The following is a 17,969-nucleotide window of genomic DNA, read 5'->3' as shown; positions in this document are numbered from 1 at the left end:
TTTTAGGCTGAGACTAGAATCTTTCAATAAATTCAACTGTAGTGTGCTGTCCCTTATAGTTACATCATGACTAGGGTAAAGCCATTGGAATACCAACCAATTTTTGGTGTAAATCCTTTATGTACTTTTGCAAGATTCTCTCCAAGAACTCACGCTCTGTCTAAATTCCCTGGTTATGAATCACTTCCTTTAGTAACTAAGCAAATATTTAAAAAGTTTTATTTTGGGGTTCAAAAAAACTACTGCTAATGTGAGGTGATCTCGTGACTTTTCTTTGCATTTCTCTGATAATTAGTGATGCTGAACACTTTCTCATATACCTGTTGACCATTCGTATGTCTTCCTTGGAAAAATATTTATTCAGTTCCTTTGCCCACTTTTAACCTTTTTTGGGCTATTGACCTGTAGGAATTTCCTGTATATTTTGGATATTAATCTCTTACCAGATACATGGTCTGAAAATACTTTATCCCATTCTGTAGGTTGCCTTTTCATTTTGTTGATTATTTCCTTTGCTGTGCAGAAGCTCAAAAAAGTAGTTTAAAAAAAGAAAAATTACTACCTATGTCACTATGTTCTAGAATTAAAGCCTTATCTTCTATCTTTCTATCTTCACTGGTGAGAATTGATCCATTTTCTACAAGAAATGAATAAACTATACTATCCCTGAGAAAACATCAATATTAAGTAATAATCTGATGTCACTAACTACTTCATTAACTTCACCTTTTGGGGGATAAGAGATTAATTTTAGCAGTTATGTGTATCTTTTCTTCGTGCAACACCTGATCCCTAGAAGTTGGTTACCTTGGGTTGGTTTTGGTTTACTGGGCCTCTTGCATGAGATAGGTGGGGAGGAAGTGTTTCCACTTGACACTCTAAAAGTAAAAGGGCAAATTACAGAAAACGAACTCAAAACTGTTTAGTTATAAAATGTCTACAAAGACTATTTAAAATGTTCAAGGTCTCATGGATGCATTCCACTGAGGAGGGGTGAGTAGAGTTGTGTCTGAGAGGTCCAGAGGAAAAACCCAGTAAACAAAAAGAAGTTAGATGGTAGTGAACAGCAGTCAGAACTCAGACATATATTTCGTGTGAATAAAAAACTTTCTCATTTCTTCTGTAACAACTACTAAAATGAATAAACTACTAAATGAATAAGCCTGTAATCCCAGCACTTTAAGATCACTAGGTCAGGAGATAGGCGAATTGAAACCCCGTCTCTTTACAAAAAACTTAGCCGGGCGAGGCGGCGGGCGCCTAGTTACTCGGGAGGCTGAGAGAATGGCAGCTTGAGTGCTTCCGGCCACTGCACTCCAGCCGGGGGGACAGAGCCACAAAAAAAAAAAAAAAAAAAAAAAAAAGCCTAAATATATAATTTCCTTCCGCTAATAAAAGCAGATGTTTGGGAGACAAAATTATATTCCAATAAACTGAATTTTAAGAAGGTAATTTCTTTTTTCCTTGATTTCCCCGCACAGCTGGGTCCCACTGTGGTCCTCATGCCTGGATGCATTGTTCAAGCAGAGTTTGGATGGTGATTTGGCTGAGACATTCTAGGGGGAGTTTATGTTCAGATGGGTGGGCTCTCCATATGCCCTATGAATCACCTTCCAATTCTTCCTTTCCATGACTGGTTATTTCTACATCTTTAGTGTGACACTTGGAAGCTCATGGGTCAGGAAAATAAAAACCAGACATGGGTGAGTGAGTTCATTCTGCTGGAGATTTCCAGTGATTGGGGCATTCAGGTCTCCCTCTTCGCCCTGATCCTGGCCATGTATTTGGTGACTATTGTAGGAAACACCCTCATTCTTCTTCTGATCAGACTGGACAGCAGGCTTCATACCCCCATATATTTATTCCTTAGTGTTCTGTCATTTGTGGACCTTTGTTATACAAAGAGTATTGTTCCACAAATGCTGGTCCACTTGCTCTCAGCCCGAAAGCCCATCCCCTTCCACAGTTGTGTGCTGCAGCTCTATGTTTCCCTGGCACTGTGTGGGTATGAGTTCTTCCTGCTGGGGGCCATGGCCTATGACCACTACATGGCCGTGTGTCACCCACTGCGCTACACACTCATCATGCATGGAGGGCTGTGCCTGGGGCTGGCGGCCGGCTGCCTGGTGGCTGGCTTCTCAAATTCACTGACGGAAACAATTATCACCTTCCAGCTTCCCCTGTGTCACAGTTATTAATCGCTTTGTCTGTGAGACCTTAGCAGTGCTACGGCTAGCCTGTGTGGACGTCTCCTTCAACAAAGTCATGGTGGCCATCTCTGGATTGCTGGTCATCCTGCTTCCCTGTACCCTGGTTCTATTCTCCTATGCTCGCATAGTTGCTGACATTTTGCGCATTTGTTCTACCCAGGGACGCCGCAAAGCCTTTGGGACCTGTGCCTCTCACCTCATTGTGGTTTGCATTTGTTTTGGGGCTACCATCTTCACCTACCTGGAGCCACAGTCAGCCTCCTCGGCAGAGGAAGAGAAGATGATTGCTCTCTTCTGTGGGCTGGTGTCACCCATGTTGAACCCCTTTATCTACAGCTTGAGGAATAAGGAAGTTATGGCTGCTCTCCAGAAAGTTTTAGAAAGATGCAGATAAAAGGTCAAGACTCTAAGAACCTCTTGTTATCTATCATCAAAACCAAAAACGAGATAAGATCGTTGTAGACAGGACTCCCACACTTACACTAAAAGAAGACTATGATGGTCAAATCCTTGCATTTGAACAAAGTGTTCCTCCAAATGCTTAACGATTTTTTTTATATAGACCAATATCTGAAAATATACATGTCAGGGCTCAATAATATGGCTTCTTTGTAGACATCTTCTCTCAGATATCCAGAGACTTGGGGGCTTCATCTGCCCACTTTTGGTTTTATCAGTTTGTCAGTGCGTAAAAAGAATGGTCCCCAGCTTCATCAAGCAGACCTGACTCCTGTTCTTTGTTCTGTCTCTCACTACCTGTCCTCTCTGGCAAGTTATTTAAATAATATATGCCTTAGTTTTCTTTTTTGTTAGATAAGAAAATTGTACTTAGCTTCCAGAGTGGAAGCCACTTTTAATGTGATATTGATGGGAATAATTTCCTCATGAAACAAACAATAAGGATATGCAACACTTATTAATGCATTTATTTCAGTGGAGTCAAACTGTGAGAGGCAGAAAATATTGAGAAATCATGGTTTAAATAACACAGACATTAACTGAGATTTAGGTAACGTAAGCCTGCCTAACTTGAACTTATAGGAATTGAAGCTTCTTCTGTTTCTAATGCACCAGGCATGTAATTTCTACCTCATAGTTCAATAAATGGCTTGAATTTCAGCCAACACACTCACATGCTGTCCATCAAAAATAAAGAAGAGGCCAGGTGGGGTGACTCATGCCTGTAATCCTAGCACTTTGGAAGGCCGAGGTGGGGGAAATCACTTGAGGCCAGGAGTTTGAGACCAACCTGGCCAATGTGGTGAAACCCTGTCTCTACTAAAAGTACAAAAATTAGCCAGGCTTGGTGGTGCACGCGCCTGTAGTCCCAGCTACTCAGGAGGCTGAGGCAGGAGAATTGCTTGAACCCGGGAGGCAGAGGTTGCAGTGAGCTGAGATCATGCCACTGTACTCCAGCCTGGGTGACAGAGTGAGACCCTGTTTCAAAATATAAATAAATACATAAAAATAAAGAAGAGAAGAAGGAGCATACCCACTTCCTTTAGAGACCTTTTTAAAAACTCACACACAAAAAATTGTTGTATAAATTTTGCTGGTTAAGTTAAACTCAGTTAGTTGGCCAGGTACATACTCAAAGGTGATAAGTGTAATTGTTAGTAATCATGTGTCTAAAGCACAATCAGAGCTTCTGATATTAAGAAAGAAGGGGAGAATAAATATTGACGGATCTAATAATTTCTGACCATAGTACTTGCAAGAAAATTAAACACACTTCGGCTCAATGAAAGATGAGGTGATGGGACAGCAGAATGAGATACAAAAGAAGCTAAGGATTACAAGTAAAGTCCACACGCACACACACACAAACTATTTCAGATTTTAAAAGGACATTAAAGCAGTAAACAGCAAAAACTAATACTATAGAAAAGCTAATCTGTTGTTTGGAATCCACAAGAAGATAACTGATACAGACAAGAAAGAAACAACATATGGATAATTGGTATTTCTGAAGAACAGACTGAATAAAAATATTTTTTACTTTTAACTATAATTAATAAAAATATCATTTAAATAAAGGAAGAATTTGTTTAGATGAAAGAGCCTTGCCATGTACCTGAAAATTAAAGAAAAGTAAAAATATTTATAGATACATTGGTAAAAATGACTGAATTTCAAGTATAATGAAAGGATCATAAAGATTCAGAAAACAAAACAGAAAAGTCACTTAGAAAAATGTTAAGCAAGTGCATTAATTTTCTAGTGCTGTGTAACAAATTGTAATAAATTTATAAGCCTAAAAGAACACAGATTTATTATCTTGACATTCCTGTTGGTGAGAAGCATAGCTGGGTTCTGAGCTCAGGGTCTCACAAGGCTCAAATCAAGGTATCAGCTGGGGTTGTGATCTCATCTGGGACTCAGGGTCCTCTCTCAAACCCACCAGTCATTGGAAGAATTCATTTTCTTGCATGTGTGTGACTGAGGTACCCATTATCTTGCTTGTTGCTGGCTGGTGACTCCTCTCAGCTCCTGGAGGCCACCCTCAAGTCCTTAATACATGGCCCACTCCTCTCACTACATGGCAGCTTGCTTCGTCGAGAAAGACAGGAGAATCTCTATTGTGTCAAATCTCTCTGATGGCTAAGAAAGTCTGGACACTTTTGAAGTTCTCACCTGATTAGCAGGCTCCCTCAGGATAACCTCCCTTTTGTGTAAATCCAATTCAGCTGATTAATTACATCTTCAAATTCTGTTTTTCCATATAGTGTAACATTATCACAGGGGTGAAATCCCATCATATGTCACAAGTCATGCTCATATTGAAGGAGAGAGTATTGTACAGGACATGTACACCAAGAAGTGAGACTCTTGGGGGCCAGGTTGGAATTCAGCCTATGACAGCTAGAATTGGTCTTTGAAATATTAGCCGACAGGGACAATAACATCTTTCTATAGAATCCTGAACATATATATTGTTAAATAAAAATTGCATACCTAGTTAAGCCATCATCCGTTTTTAAAGGCGATAGATATATACATTTACATATGCAAAAATTCAATAAAATTATTACACATATACCCTTCATGATGACTGTAAAAACTCTAACAAAAATGTAGGCTGGGCGTGGTGGCTCACGCCTATAATCCCAGCACTTTGGGAGGCCAAGGTGGGTGGATCAACTGAGGTCAGGAGTTTGAGAGGAGCCTGGCCAACATGGTGAAACCCCATCTCCACTAAAAAATACAAAAATTAGCTGGGCGTGGTGGCAGATGCCTGTAATTCCAGCTACTTGGGAGGCTGAGGCAGGAGAATCACTTGAACCCTGGAGGCAGAGATTGCAGTGAGACGATATTATGCCATTGCACTCCAGCCTGGGAGACAGAGCAATAATCCGTCTCAAAAAAAAAAAAAAAAAATTGTAGAAACAACTTAGGATGGCTTAAAATAAAATGCTTGGAAGCATTAAAGTTGTGATAGGATAGGCAACAAACTAAAGCCTTTTAAGTAGATAATTGAGTTTTTTAAAAGCCTGCAAATGAGAAGGCAGCCACTCCAGCTCAACCAGAAAAAGCAGCAAGCTGCGACTCGACTAACTGGCCACGTGAGTGCTCCAACCACCCAATGAGGCAGCAAGAGAAGGATGCGAGCCTGCGAGCCTCACTCCGGGCTCTGCAGAACTCCAGCCCCTGCCACTGCCTCACTCCTATGCTTGGTGCTACAAGCCGGAATTTTCCTACACTTAAAATGCCACCAGCAGTTGGAAGTTAAGTTGGATACACCCCTTCAGACGGAGGTTGGGGTGGGCAGTTTAGTGGAAGCTTTCATTTCCATCAACTTCTCTCAGCATTTCTCAAATATATTACTGTTTTCTTCAAAGAGATGGAAGGTCTATTCCATGCCACCACCAGCGAAGTGTCACAGATGTGCTCCGTCATGCTGGCTGTTACGTAAGGTGGAGGTCTCATCAGCAGTATCTTGGTGAATAATGCGACAGTCGTTCAGTCATGACTGTTGGTGTTGCTTGTCAGGCTGTGGTTGATTGTGGCTTCTTTCTGTAACATTATGCAGGAACTTTACTTGTGTATTGGAATCATTGGAGGTCTTGGGCTTTCCTTTAACTTGAACCTAGCTTTGACCATGATTGGCAAGCATTTCTATATGAAGTGACCACTGGCCATCAGACTGGCCATGGCGGGCAGCCTCTCTATGCTGGCCCCCTCAATCAGGCTTTCTTTGGTATCTGTGGATGGAGAGGAAGCTTCCTAACTCTTGGGGGCTCCCTACTAAACTGCTGTGTAGCTAGAGACCTGATGTGACCAATAACGTCCAAGCCAACGAAGGCAGGGAAAGAGGTCTAAAGAATTCCTTCAGGAAACTGAAAAATCAGATGCAAAGAAAGGTACAGGTGATACAAATACAGATATTATTGGAGGACACCCCAAAGAAGGGAAATGATTAATCTTCCAAACAATTAATACATTCCTGTACTTATCCCTGTTTACTCAGAGAGATTTTTTGCTGTATCTCTCTGGAAATGTGCTCACATTTTTCTGGACTCTTTACACCTTTGGCGTTTCTTAATAATTATGACAAGAGTCGGTATCATTCCAGGAGCACTCTGCCTTCCTTCTTTCCCTTCTGGCTTTTGTTGATACACAGCAAGGACTTCTATGGGACTTGCAGCCAACAGAAAGCGGATAAGGTCTCAGGTTCTCAAGTTCAGTATTTGTTTGCTGCTTCCATTTTTGTGAACGGAATGTGCCATTTGCTAGCACCTTTATCCACCAGCTATATTGAGTTCTGTGGCTCTGTGGGATTCTTTGAATTTACCTTGGTGACTCAATTCCGTATTATTTGGAACACTGATGGACCTCATTGGACCCAGAGGTTCTCCAGCACTATGGGTTTGGTTACCATTGTGGGATGCTGCTGTGTCCTTCTGGGGCCACCACTTTTAGGTTATCTCAATGACATATGGAAATTACAAATAGACATGTGGACATACAGCATAATCTTAATTATTGCAGGTGTATAGCTCTTCACTGCTGATAGGTATCAATTATCAACTTTTGGTAAAAGAATAGAAAGCAGAGGAGAAGCAGGAAAAGGAAAGCAAAGGGAGAAGAGCAGCATAGATCTTGCTGAGAAGCCTGAAGAAGTTACTAATGCAGAGGAATTCCCCTAACTAGAAAGGCACAGACAGTGGCCCCAAAGAAGAGGAGAGTCCAGCCTGTACCCATTCGACTAACGGGTAAATGGAGCAGTTCATTACCCAAGATATCTGAAAATATTCTACTGGCCTGGGATCTACCAGTGGTGCTCAATGCAGATAATGGACATTTGTGTGGAAACCATACCAGGTGTTCATTGATGGAATTTTTGTTTCACTCCTTACCAATAGCTTAGGTTTAAAATGCCATATGCTTTGAGGAGGGGGTGGTTGATGGTAAAGGATGAGGGGAGGAAGTTAGTTTTGTTTTCATCTTAGCTTTTAACAGTGTCATGGAGATTTTAATATGTACCTTACATTTTAGTCTTTAGAAATCTTCAGAGAACTTAACTTTTAAAATAATTCTGCTGAATTCATCTATTTTGAGTGTTGTGTTAAAAAGAAAAATAATAACTAACTTGAGATGAATTTAAAATTAAAAAGTAATCTTGCTTCTTTGGTATTTGTAATGTATTGTCAGATATGGTCACTGGAAGATTTATGAATAGAAATGTTGGTTGAAAGTTGGAGATTTTATAAAATGCTGATAAATATATTTTTCCAGCACAGTAGTTTTCTGGTATATGGTTCTGCTATCTATATATTTAGGAAATTTGAAGCATAAAACTTTGGAAACATCTTGGATGTTCTAGCCAGACTGTACTTGTTGACGCTTCTTGGGTACCATTTCTTGGGATACTTATCAGAAGCCAAGTAAGTACTTGAGGGTTGTTTTCATTAAATTACTACTTTGCTCCCCTGTTCAAAGACAGATTTTGAATGGTTATAAATTATTGCCCCTGCTGAAATCACTTGGTATTATTTTTCTCACTGTAAAGGTTAGTATTAAAAATTTCAAAACTATATATTTGTGCCTTCTTAGTAAATACAGCACATCCAATCAAATGTAAACACATTTCAAACATCAGTTGAATTCAGCTTAGGTTTTCCCAAAACCCTGGTTAAATCATGAGACTATTGGATTTTTTTTTTTTTTCTGAAAGTTTTCTCCTTTGATTCACAGAGGTCTCAATTATATCTTATTCTAGCTTAGAGCTGTGTGTGTGTTTGGTGGGGGTTTTTGTTTTGTTTTGTTTTGTTTTTAGTTTCAATCTTTGCAAATTAAAGAGGGCCAGAAAAATGTGGCATCAAGCAAGCAGATAAAGATAAGACTATGAGAGAAATTGCTAAGTGTGCCTAGCTTTGAGTATTTTCTTCTTTTTTCTGAGAAGGCCTTAAAGAAATTATGGTATACTTAGAATTGTTGAACACATACTTACTCTCCACACAAAGCTACAAATTGTGTGACCCATTTCACTTACCTGAAAAGTACAGAAATGGCTTCTGCATCAGGATAAAAAGGGGATGGACCAAAACAAAAACTAAATATTTCTTATATTCAATGCATTTAAAGTACCCCTGTAATTGACAGAATGAACATATTAGATACAAAACCTTGTGTAAGAGGCTGACTTTTCCAAATAAACTTCTTTTATGGAAAAAAGTTGTACATTTCTCTCTGTTGAAAGAAAAGAAATAAAAGCCAGAGTGATAACTTAAAAATGAAGCTGCCACCCACAGGGGAAGAGGACTTGGATAGAGCCCAGCGACAACAAGTAAGTTTTAATTAGGTCTGATTAAGCACTTCCCTCTAGGAGGCCATCCTAAACGATTTCTTCCTGCTTCACAACCCTGTTTATTTGAGGCACAGCAGGAAGTTTATACTTTACAGGTGGTCTTTCTTCATCTTGGTTTTTATCTCCATTTGGCTTACACATCTGAGCAAATTACTCACCTCCTGTGATTCCAAAATCAACCCCAAAGTGATATTACAAAGTTATCGTCATGAAAATGTGATCAGATAATATGTAGCCAAAACAGTAGGGAGCAGAGATTTATAGAGTTGTATCAGATATTTAATAGAAAAAAATATTTTTATTTTTATAAAATATTGATGTTTAAGGTATTTTCAACCTTGTAAAACTTAGTTATCTATTATTTTATACTCTAAATAAATGTTTATTTTCATACAAACTTTGTTTATTGTTTTATGTTCTTTTTCCTCAAGGGTATCTCATAAATTATCTGTTTTCATACCCTGCAAAATCTGAATGTATCTTTGCCTGAATTATTTAAATAATAAATTTTTCATTTTCTCTTGGATCATTTCCATAAGCACAAATTCGATATGCCTTTGCCATCTGAAGGAAAAAAGAAACTCCTTAAGACCACATCATGCCTACCACTTGAGAATAAATCATTTTTAGATTTAAAAAAATAGACCACACTATGCATCACCTTACAGACATGGTCCCATTTCACTATGCTCCTTTACATAGAGATTCCCTGAAGGAAATAACTGCACCTTTCACTCTCATGTTCTCCCCTTCCATCACTCCCCATGAGATGCAAATTAAAGAAAGAAAAAATAAAATTAAAAAGAAAAAGAAACAAGCTTTCCTGTATTGGGCTGACTTATCCCAGAGGCAGCAACAGGCACAGCCCAGACCTAGGAAAACCTCAATAAACACTATTTGAGGAACTAGGACACAAAGGAATGTGCTCTGGAGACTCTTCCAGCACTCCCTCAACATAGGAAGGAGAAAAACAAATTTTCCTTTTTCTTATGGTATGAGTTTATAGATTTCTGTTCTGTGTAAGTAGTAACTTTAAATTTTCCGTTTTATCTAAGTGGTACAGTGAAGGTCATGAGTTGTCTGAGCAGGCCTGAGCAACAGCCACCTGGGCGTCATAGCGAAGGTTATGAGATAAGCCCATTCAAGATGCTAGAGCAAACCCTAGATAACAGCCATCTGGGCTGCATAGCAAAGGTCATATGTAATTCTGAGTTATGCACCTGTCACAATTTGATTAACTGCCTTTGTTCTGCCTCTGTATCCTTGCTTTCATGCCTCTATGCTTCATGCCACTGTAAGCTTGTTTCAAGCTAGCCCACCCCCTTTCCAAGGTATGTATATAAGTCAAGTGCTGTCTTTGTTTTTGGCCCAGCGTTTGGATGTTAAGTCTGCTGGGTCTGAGTGCACTCAATAAAGATCCTCTGGTATTCACCCCGTGGTCTCTCTGGTCCTCCTGATTCCTGCTAAACTAAGGTTTTGATCCTACCATTTGCCCAAAATCACTAGTGTATAAATCACTAGAATTTTTCATATTGCTAAAACCAATGGTCAATTTCAGTCCTCATCTCACTCAGCCTCTCTAGCAGAATATGATACAGTGGATCCCACATTCTCCTTGCATTCCTGTTACCTCATTAGAAAGTTCTCAGACTCCCATGCGGAAGCCACATTCTCTTTTAGATGTCTGTATATTAGATGGTTCACATTCAATCTCAAATCCAAGTACACTAATACCCAAGCTGATCTCATCTAATTTTATAATATCGGTAAACACTAAGGACTCCCAAATTATACACACCCAGCACAGCTCCAGTATCCAGCTGCCTACTTGATAACTCTATTTAGATTTTCATATATCCAGGCAAGTCTCTACTTTTACTCCCACCACCAAAATATTCCTCTTTATTATCTTAATATATGGCATAATTTTTATATCCTTGTTTCCTCCATTTTCCTCATTACATATTCAATCCATAATAAGCAAATTGTTTGTCTCCACATTCAAAATATTGATTTTAGAAGCTGTGTAGAATTATGAAAAGAACACCTGCCATGAAAAATTAAAGAGCTTCCTAAGCAAAAAAGTAAAAATAAAACTATTTTTCAGTGTTTGAATCTCATCTTTCATGACAGGAAAGTTTTGATTGAGTGTTGGACACTGTATTTGGAAAACTGTAGGGGTAATTTGAGGCTCTACATAATGTTATCCTCCTCAAGAAATGATTTATTTGACTTCTAACAGGCAATTATCTAGGAGCTACTTTATGAAGTGTTTTTATTTTTGTAATTTCTTCTTACTCCTAGAGAAGACTACTTTAGAAATCCCAGCTGACAGCCGGGCGCGGTGGCTCAAGCCTGTAATCCCAGCACTTTGGGAGGCCGAGACGGGTGGATCACGAGGTCAGGAGATCGAGACCATCCTGGATAACACGGTGAAACCCCGTCTCTACTAAGAAATACAAAAAACTAGCCGGGCGAGGTGGCGGGCGCCTGTAGTCCCAGCTACTCGGGAGGCTGAGGCCGGAGAATGGCGTGAACCCGGGAGGCGGAGCTTGCAGTGAGCTGAGATCCGGCCACTGCACTCCAGCCTGGGCGACAGAGCGAGACTCCGTCTCAAAAAAAAAAAAAAAAAAAAAAAAAAAAAAAAAAAAAAAAAAAAAAAAAGAAATCCCAGCTGACTATATAGATGTTTAGAAAAGATCTGTTCCTTAATAAGCCTGGAAAGGCAGCTGTTGCTTTCTCAGTTCTTTGAGTCTATCATAAGTTCTGCCCATTTTCTTAGTCTCTTGACCACTGTTACTCCGTAACATTGGTTTTAAGGCATTTTTCAGTTTTATGATTCATGATAAAAACAATTCCAAAGAAATATAGACATTGACACTATCAGACTTAACTACAAAATAACTGATTAACATATTAACATGTTTAAGAAAAGAGAAACCATGCTGGAGAATATTATCAAAAATCTGGAGTCTACTAAAAGGAATCAAATAGTGTTTTTAAATTTAATTTTTAAAAATAAAATTAACAGTCTCAATAGCAGACTAGAGAGAACTGCAGGGGATTTGTGAAGTAGAAGATAAGTCAGTAGAAAATAACCTGATTCAGGGGAGAAATAAAAAAAGAAGAAAAATTTAAAACAGTGTTAGTGATTTATGGGATATGCAAAAAAGGTTTAACATTTGGATCATGATGAAAAGGTCTAACCTACTTGTAACTGCAGACTCAAACTGAAAGAAGAAAGAGAATAGAAAAAAGAAATTTGTAAGACATAGTGGTGAAACATTTTCAAAAATTTAATAAAGTCATCAAAACACAGATGCAAATCTCAAACCGGAAAAACACAATAGAAGCATACCTAGGTATATCAGAGTAAAACTGCTGCGAACCAAAGGTAACACAATTTTTCTTTTTCTTTTATTTGTTTATTTTTGTGTGTGGTGGGGGGAGGGGTGGGACAGAATCTCACTCTGACCCCCAAACTAGAGTACAGTGGCACAATCTCAGCTCACTGCAACCTCCATCTCCCTGGTTCAAGCAATTCCCCTGCCTCAGCCTCCTGAGTAGCTGGGATTATAGGCGCATGCCAACACGCCTGGCTAACTTTTTTGTATTTTTAGCAGAGACAGGGTTTCACTATGTTGGCCAGACTGGTCTCGAACACCTGACCTCAGGCAACTCGCCCACCTCAGCCTCCCAAAGTGCTGGGATTACAGGGGTGAGCTGCCGCACCCAACCACAGTTTTTCTTTTTAAAGTATTCATAGAAAGAAATAAAATTATCTTTAAAGAACCAAGATAGAAGCAAAATGTTTTCTTCCCTAAAGGAGGATCGGAAATCTCTCTGCTCCTACCATAAGCCTTGCAAACAAAATCAACATTTGTTTACCTCTAGGGAAAGGTCAGAAAGCCTTCATGCCACTTGTCTAGACAAAAGTGAGTTGCTACTGAGGGAAAAGTAGAAGTAAAAGCAGTTTGCTCTTAGGGAAGAGGTAGAAATCCATTCAAGCTAAGATCCTGCCCTGCTACTAGGAGTCCACTAGGAAAACGGCAGAAACTCCCACCCATGACCAGTCACAAATAAAAAGCAGAGTCTGGCTGCCATGACGGGTGAGATGAGGTAGGAACACCAGTTCACAAGTCTCAGGTTTATAGGGCCTGACTAGGATGGAGGCTGGATCAGGGAAAACAAGAATATCTTTGTCCCTGTCACAAGCCTTGCACCAAGTAAAAATCAACAGCACCTATTTCTGGGAAAGAAGCCAAAGTATGGAGATATCTTGTATTACAAAGGCAATGCTATGCTTGGTAAAATTTGGGTAGAACAGGAACACTGATTAAAATCTCCTATTTAGGTTCAACAAAGCATCAATTGTTCATGGTTGGAAGAATTTGAAATCTGTGGATCACTGAAAGTAATTATAGTAACAGTATCCAAAAACACCTCAACCACTTACACACATAGTCTGACAGAAGGACCAGCACCCCATTTTTAAGTATAAATACTCTATAGCCTAGTCTCTACTGTTCTTTTACCAAGAATTTCCAGCATTTAATAAAAATTACGTTTCAAAAGCAGCAAGAAAATACTTACTCTTTGTTAAGTGAAAACATTCAAAAGAATCAGAACCAGGAATGATCTAGACTGGATCTATCTATTAAACAGGAATTTTACCATAACTATAATTAGGATATAGCAGAAAACATGAGCAATGTGCATGAGAACATGAGAAATTTTAGTACAGAAATAAAACAGAATTTTTATTTTACTTTTTTAAGAAACAGAAATAAAACTGTTTCTTAAAAAGCAAAATAGAAATTCTGGAAACAAAAAACACAACAAAAAAATAGATTACTTCTTTGATGAGATTAAGACTGACTATCACACAGGGAAGAGTAAGTGAACATGAGGTTATGGAAACAGAAATTATCCCAACTGGAATAAAAAGAGAAGAGTGAGTGGATAAAAATAGAACAAGCTGTACAACAACATAAAACAATCTAACAGATGCTTAATTTGAGTCTAGGAAGAAGAGAGAGTAACAAGGCAAATGAAATATTTTCAGATATCATGGCTAAAAGTTTTGCAAAATCAATGAAAGAAATCCCAGATTCAATAAGCTCAGAGAATCATAAGCAGGATAGAGAAAAAAAAATCATATTCAAATTGCCAAAACTCAGATACCAAATAAAATCTTGAAGCTATGCATAGAAAAAGAAATATTATACACACATACAAAGATAAAATGACAACTCACCTATCATCAGAGATAAGGCACAGCATAAGACAAAGGAGGACACCTTTAAAATGCTGAAAAGAAAAACAAAAAATCTAATCTGGAAATCTATACACAGTGAAAATTTCTTTCAAATATGAGCATGGAATACTTTTTCAGATAAACAAAACTGATGTACTTTATCGCATGTGAGTGCACTACAAGAAATATTAAATGAAGTTCTTCAGGAAGAAGAAATGTGATTCCAAATGGAAATTTGAACCTACAAAAGAAATCAAGAGTGCCAGAGATGGCAAAAATAATGAAGGTAAAAAATATTTGTTTTTATTATTCGTAAATAAGAACTGACTGAATGAAGTAAAAGTAGTAACTGTATTGTAGAGTAAAAGTAAATGTATTGTGGAGTTTATAACACACTTAGAAATAAATGCCAACAACAGTAGCACAAAGATGAGAGGGAAAAAAATGGAAGTGAACCATTGTAATCTTTTTATACATTTTGTAAAGGACTATAACATTATTTAAAATTGGACTATGATAGACTAAATATTTATGTTTTAGGCTGGGCATGGTGGCCCATGCCTGTAATCCCAGAACTTTGGGAGTCTGAAGTGGGTGGATCACCTGCAGTCAGGAGTTTGAGACCAGCCTGGCCAACATGGCAAAACCCCGTCTCTACTAAAAATATAAAAATTAGCTGGGCATGGTTGTGGGCACCTGTAATCCCAGCTACTCAGGAGGCTGAGGCAGAAGAATCACTTAAACTTGGGAGACAGAGGTTGCAGTGAGCTGAGATCGCACCATTGCACTCCAGCCTGGGCAACGAGACCAAAACTCCGTCAAAAAAAAAAAAAATTATGTTTTAAAATTTAGAGCAACCACTAAACGCATTTCAACAAAGGTATAACTAATAAGCCAATATTAGGTATAAGATGAAATTAATAAAATTAGTTAATAAAAAGGTAAAAGTGTAGAAAAAGAAAACAAAAGCAAAAGCAACAACAGCAACAAAAAACAAATAGCAAAATGGTACACTTAAATACAACTTCATCCCCTAATAGCAGTAAAGGTAAATAGTCTAAAAGACAATGATTAAAAAGCAGAGAACAACATGTAGAATTGAATAGAAAGATCCAACTATGTGCTCTCTACAATCAATCAACTCATTTTTAATATAAAAGAATAAATTGATTAAATGTAAAAAGATAAGGAAGATCTACCATGCAACACTGTGTCAGGCAGCTGGAGTGACTATAATAATTTCTAATAAATTCCCACAAGAAGGTATATTACCAGAATTAAAGTAGCATATTGTATAATAATGGAGTTGATTTTTCAAGACAATATAATAATTTTAATAATCTAATAATAGCACTAAAAATACAGAAAGAATAAATAGACAAACCCATCATTATTAGTGGAGATGTTAACATAATTTTCTCAGTATTTGATAGATCAAGTAAACAATAAGAAAGTCAGCAAATATATGGACGACCTGAACAATACCATCAACCAGGTTAACCTAATTGACATTTTTGTAACATTCTACTCAGCAACAGAAGACTACAAATGTCAACACATCTGAAATTGAAATTATACAAAATATTTTCTTTTAACACAATGATATTAAATTAGAAATAAGGAGCAGTGATACTAAATAAGAAATAAAGAATAAACCAAAACCTATGGAAAAATCCCCAAATGTATGAAAGTTAAACTCTATACATCTAATTAATCAATAAGTCAAAGAAATCACAAAGAAAATTAGAAAAAGATATTTCAAATTGAACAAAAAACAGCTTAGAGAAAAATATGAAGCACTAAATGCTTTTGTTAGAAATGTCTCAAATCAATGACTCAGAGTTTTGCCTTATGAAACTAGACTGAAAAGATAAAACTAAAGACAGAAGATGCAGAAGAAACAAAATAAGATAAAAAATGATGAGGGAAAACAGAAAAATAGTAGAGAAGTTTAATGAAACCAAGAGCAAGCTTTGAAAAGATCAATAACATTGAAAAATCCCTAGTTAGACTGATCAAGAAACAATGAGAGAAAACACAAATAAGGACACATACAATTAAAGAGAACACATCTCTACAGATCCTGCAGACGTTAGAAACAATACTAAGGTAATAGTTTAATAGCTTTATACCAAAAATTCAAAGAACTTGAATGAAATAGTTAAATTCCTGAAAAGTCAAAAGCTGCCAAAGCCCACATAAGAGAAAATAGGTAGTCTGACTCCCTATCTATGAAGGCAATTGATTTTATGATTAAAAATCTTTTTGTGGAAAAATCCAGGTCCAGATGGCTCCACTAATGAAGTCTACCAAATACAAAAAGATAATATAGTACTACTTCTACACAAGTCTTTCAGAAAATAGAAAAGAATACTGACTATATTATTTTATGAACCCAGATTTACCTGAAGACAAAACCACATATATAAAAAAAAGAGGCCGGCCAGAGCGGCTCACACCTGTAATCTCAACATTTTGTGAGACCAAAGAAGGCAGATTGCTTCAGCCTGGGAGTTCAAGACCAGCCTGGGCAAAATGGCAAACCCTGTCTCTACAAAAAAAAAAAAAAAAATTAGACAAGTGTGGTGGGGTACACCCGTAGTTTCAGCTACTTAGGAGGCTGAGATGGGAGGATCACTTAAACCTGGGAGTTTGAGGCTGCAGTGAGCCATGATTGTGCCACTGCACTTCAGCCTGGCAACAGAGCGAGACCCTGTCTCAAAACAAGCAAACAAACAAACAAAAGCAAAACAGTCCAATAACCTTCATGGACACACAAACATTCTTAATAAAATATTAGCCAATCAAGTCCATCAAGTTACAAAAATATAATAGATTATGACCATGGGGAGTTTATGCAGGAAATGCAGTGTTGATTAAATATCCAAAACTAATTCAAATCAATGTACTTCGTTTATCAACATACTAAAAGGAAAAATCAATTGATCATCTTAATAGATGCAGAAAAGACAGTAAATATAATTCAATATTCATTAATGACAAAGACTCTAAGACTAGTTATATAAGATACTCCTTAACCAAGGATGGTGTCTAGCGAATAACTTGCAGCTAACAACAGCTAACATGATGAAAGACTAATTTTCCTCTAAGACTGAAAATGTGACCTGTATGTTTATGCTCATCATTTCTCTTCAACTGTAAGTCCTAGCCAAAATCATAGGGTACAGAAAAAATAAATAATAGGGATACAAATGAGAAAGAAACAAAATAAAACAATTTTAAATTTCAGGCAATGTTATTATATACATAAAACATAAAGACTCTACATACATATATACACGCATTAGACATGAAAGAGTTTGGCAAGGTTGCAAGGGGCAAAGACAATATATAAAGTAAATTTATATACACACATACACATATAAATATAAAAAAACCATCATTAATGAACTAAGGAATTCCATTTCTTCATAGCTCCATAAAAACAACTAATGAGGCTGGGTACAGTGGCTCATGCCTGTAATCTCAGGACTTTGCGAGGCCGAGACATGTGGATCACGAGGTCAGGAGTTCGAGACCAGCCTGACCGACATAGTGAAATCCCATCTCTCCTAAAAATACAAAAATTAGCCACCATGGTGGTAAGGTGCCTGTAATCCCAGCTACTCAGGAGGCTGAGGCAGGAGAATCACTTGAACCTGGGAGGCGGGGGTTGCAGTGAGTAGAGATTGCA

General features: G+C 37.7%; 1 pseudogene; it reads left to right on the top strand.

Moving 5' to 3' along the window:
- Positions 1-1,652: 1,652 nt before the first annotated feature.
- On the top strand, positions 1,653-2,604 carry LOC126951044 (olfactory receptor-like protein OLF3; annotated as a pseudogene).
- The last annotated feature ends 15,365 nt before the right edge of the window (positions 2,605-17,969 follow it).

This window comes from Macaca thibetana, chromosome 3 (assembly GCF_024542745.1).
Source record: "Macaca thibetana thibetana isolate TM-01 chromosome 3, ASM2454274v1, whole genome shotgun sequence".
Taxonomy (NCBI): Eukaryota; Metazoa; Chordata; class Mammalia; order Primates; family Cercopithecidae; genus Macaca; species Macaca thibetana.
This window is presented reverse-complemented; position numbering and strand designations above follow the sequence as displayed.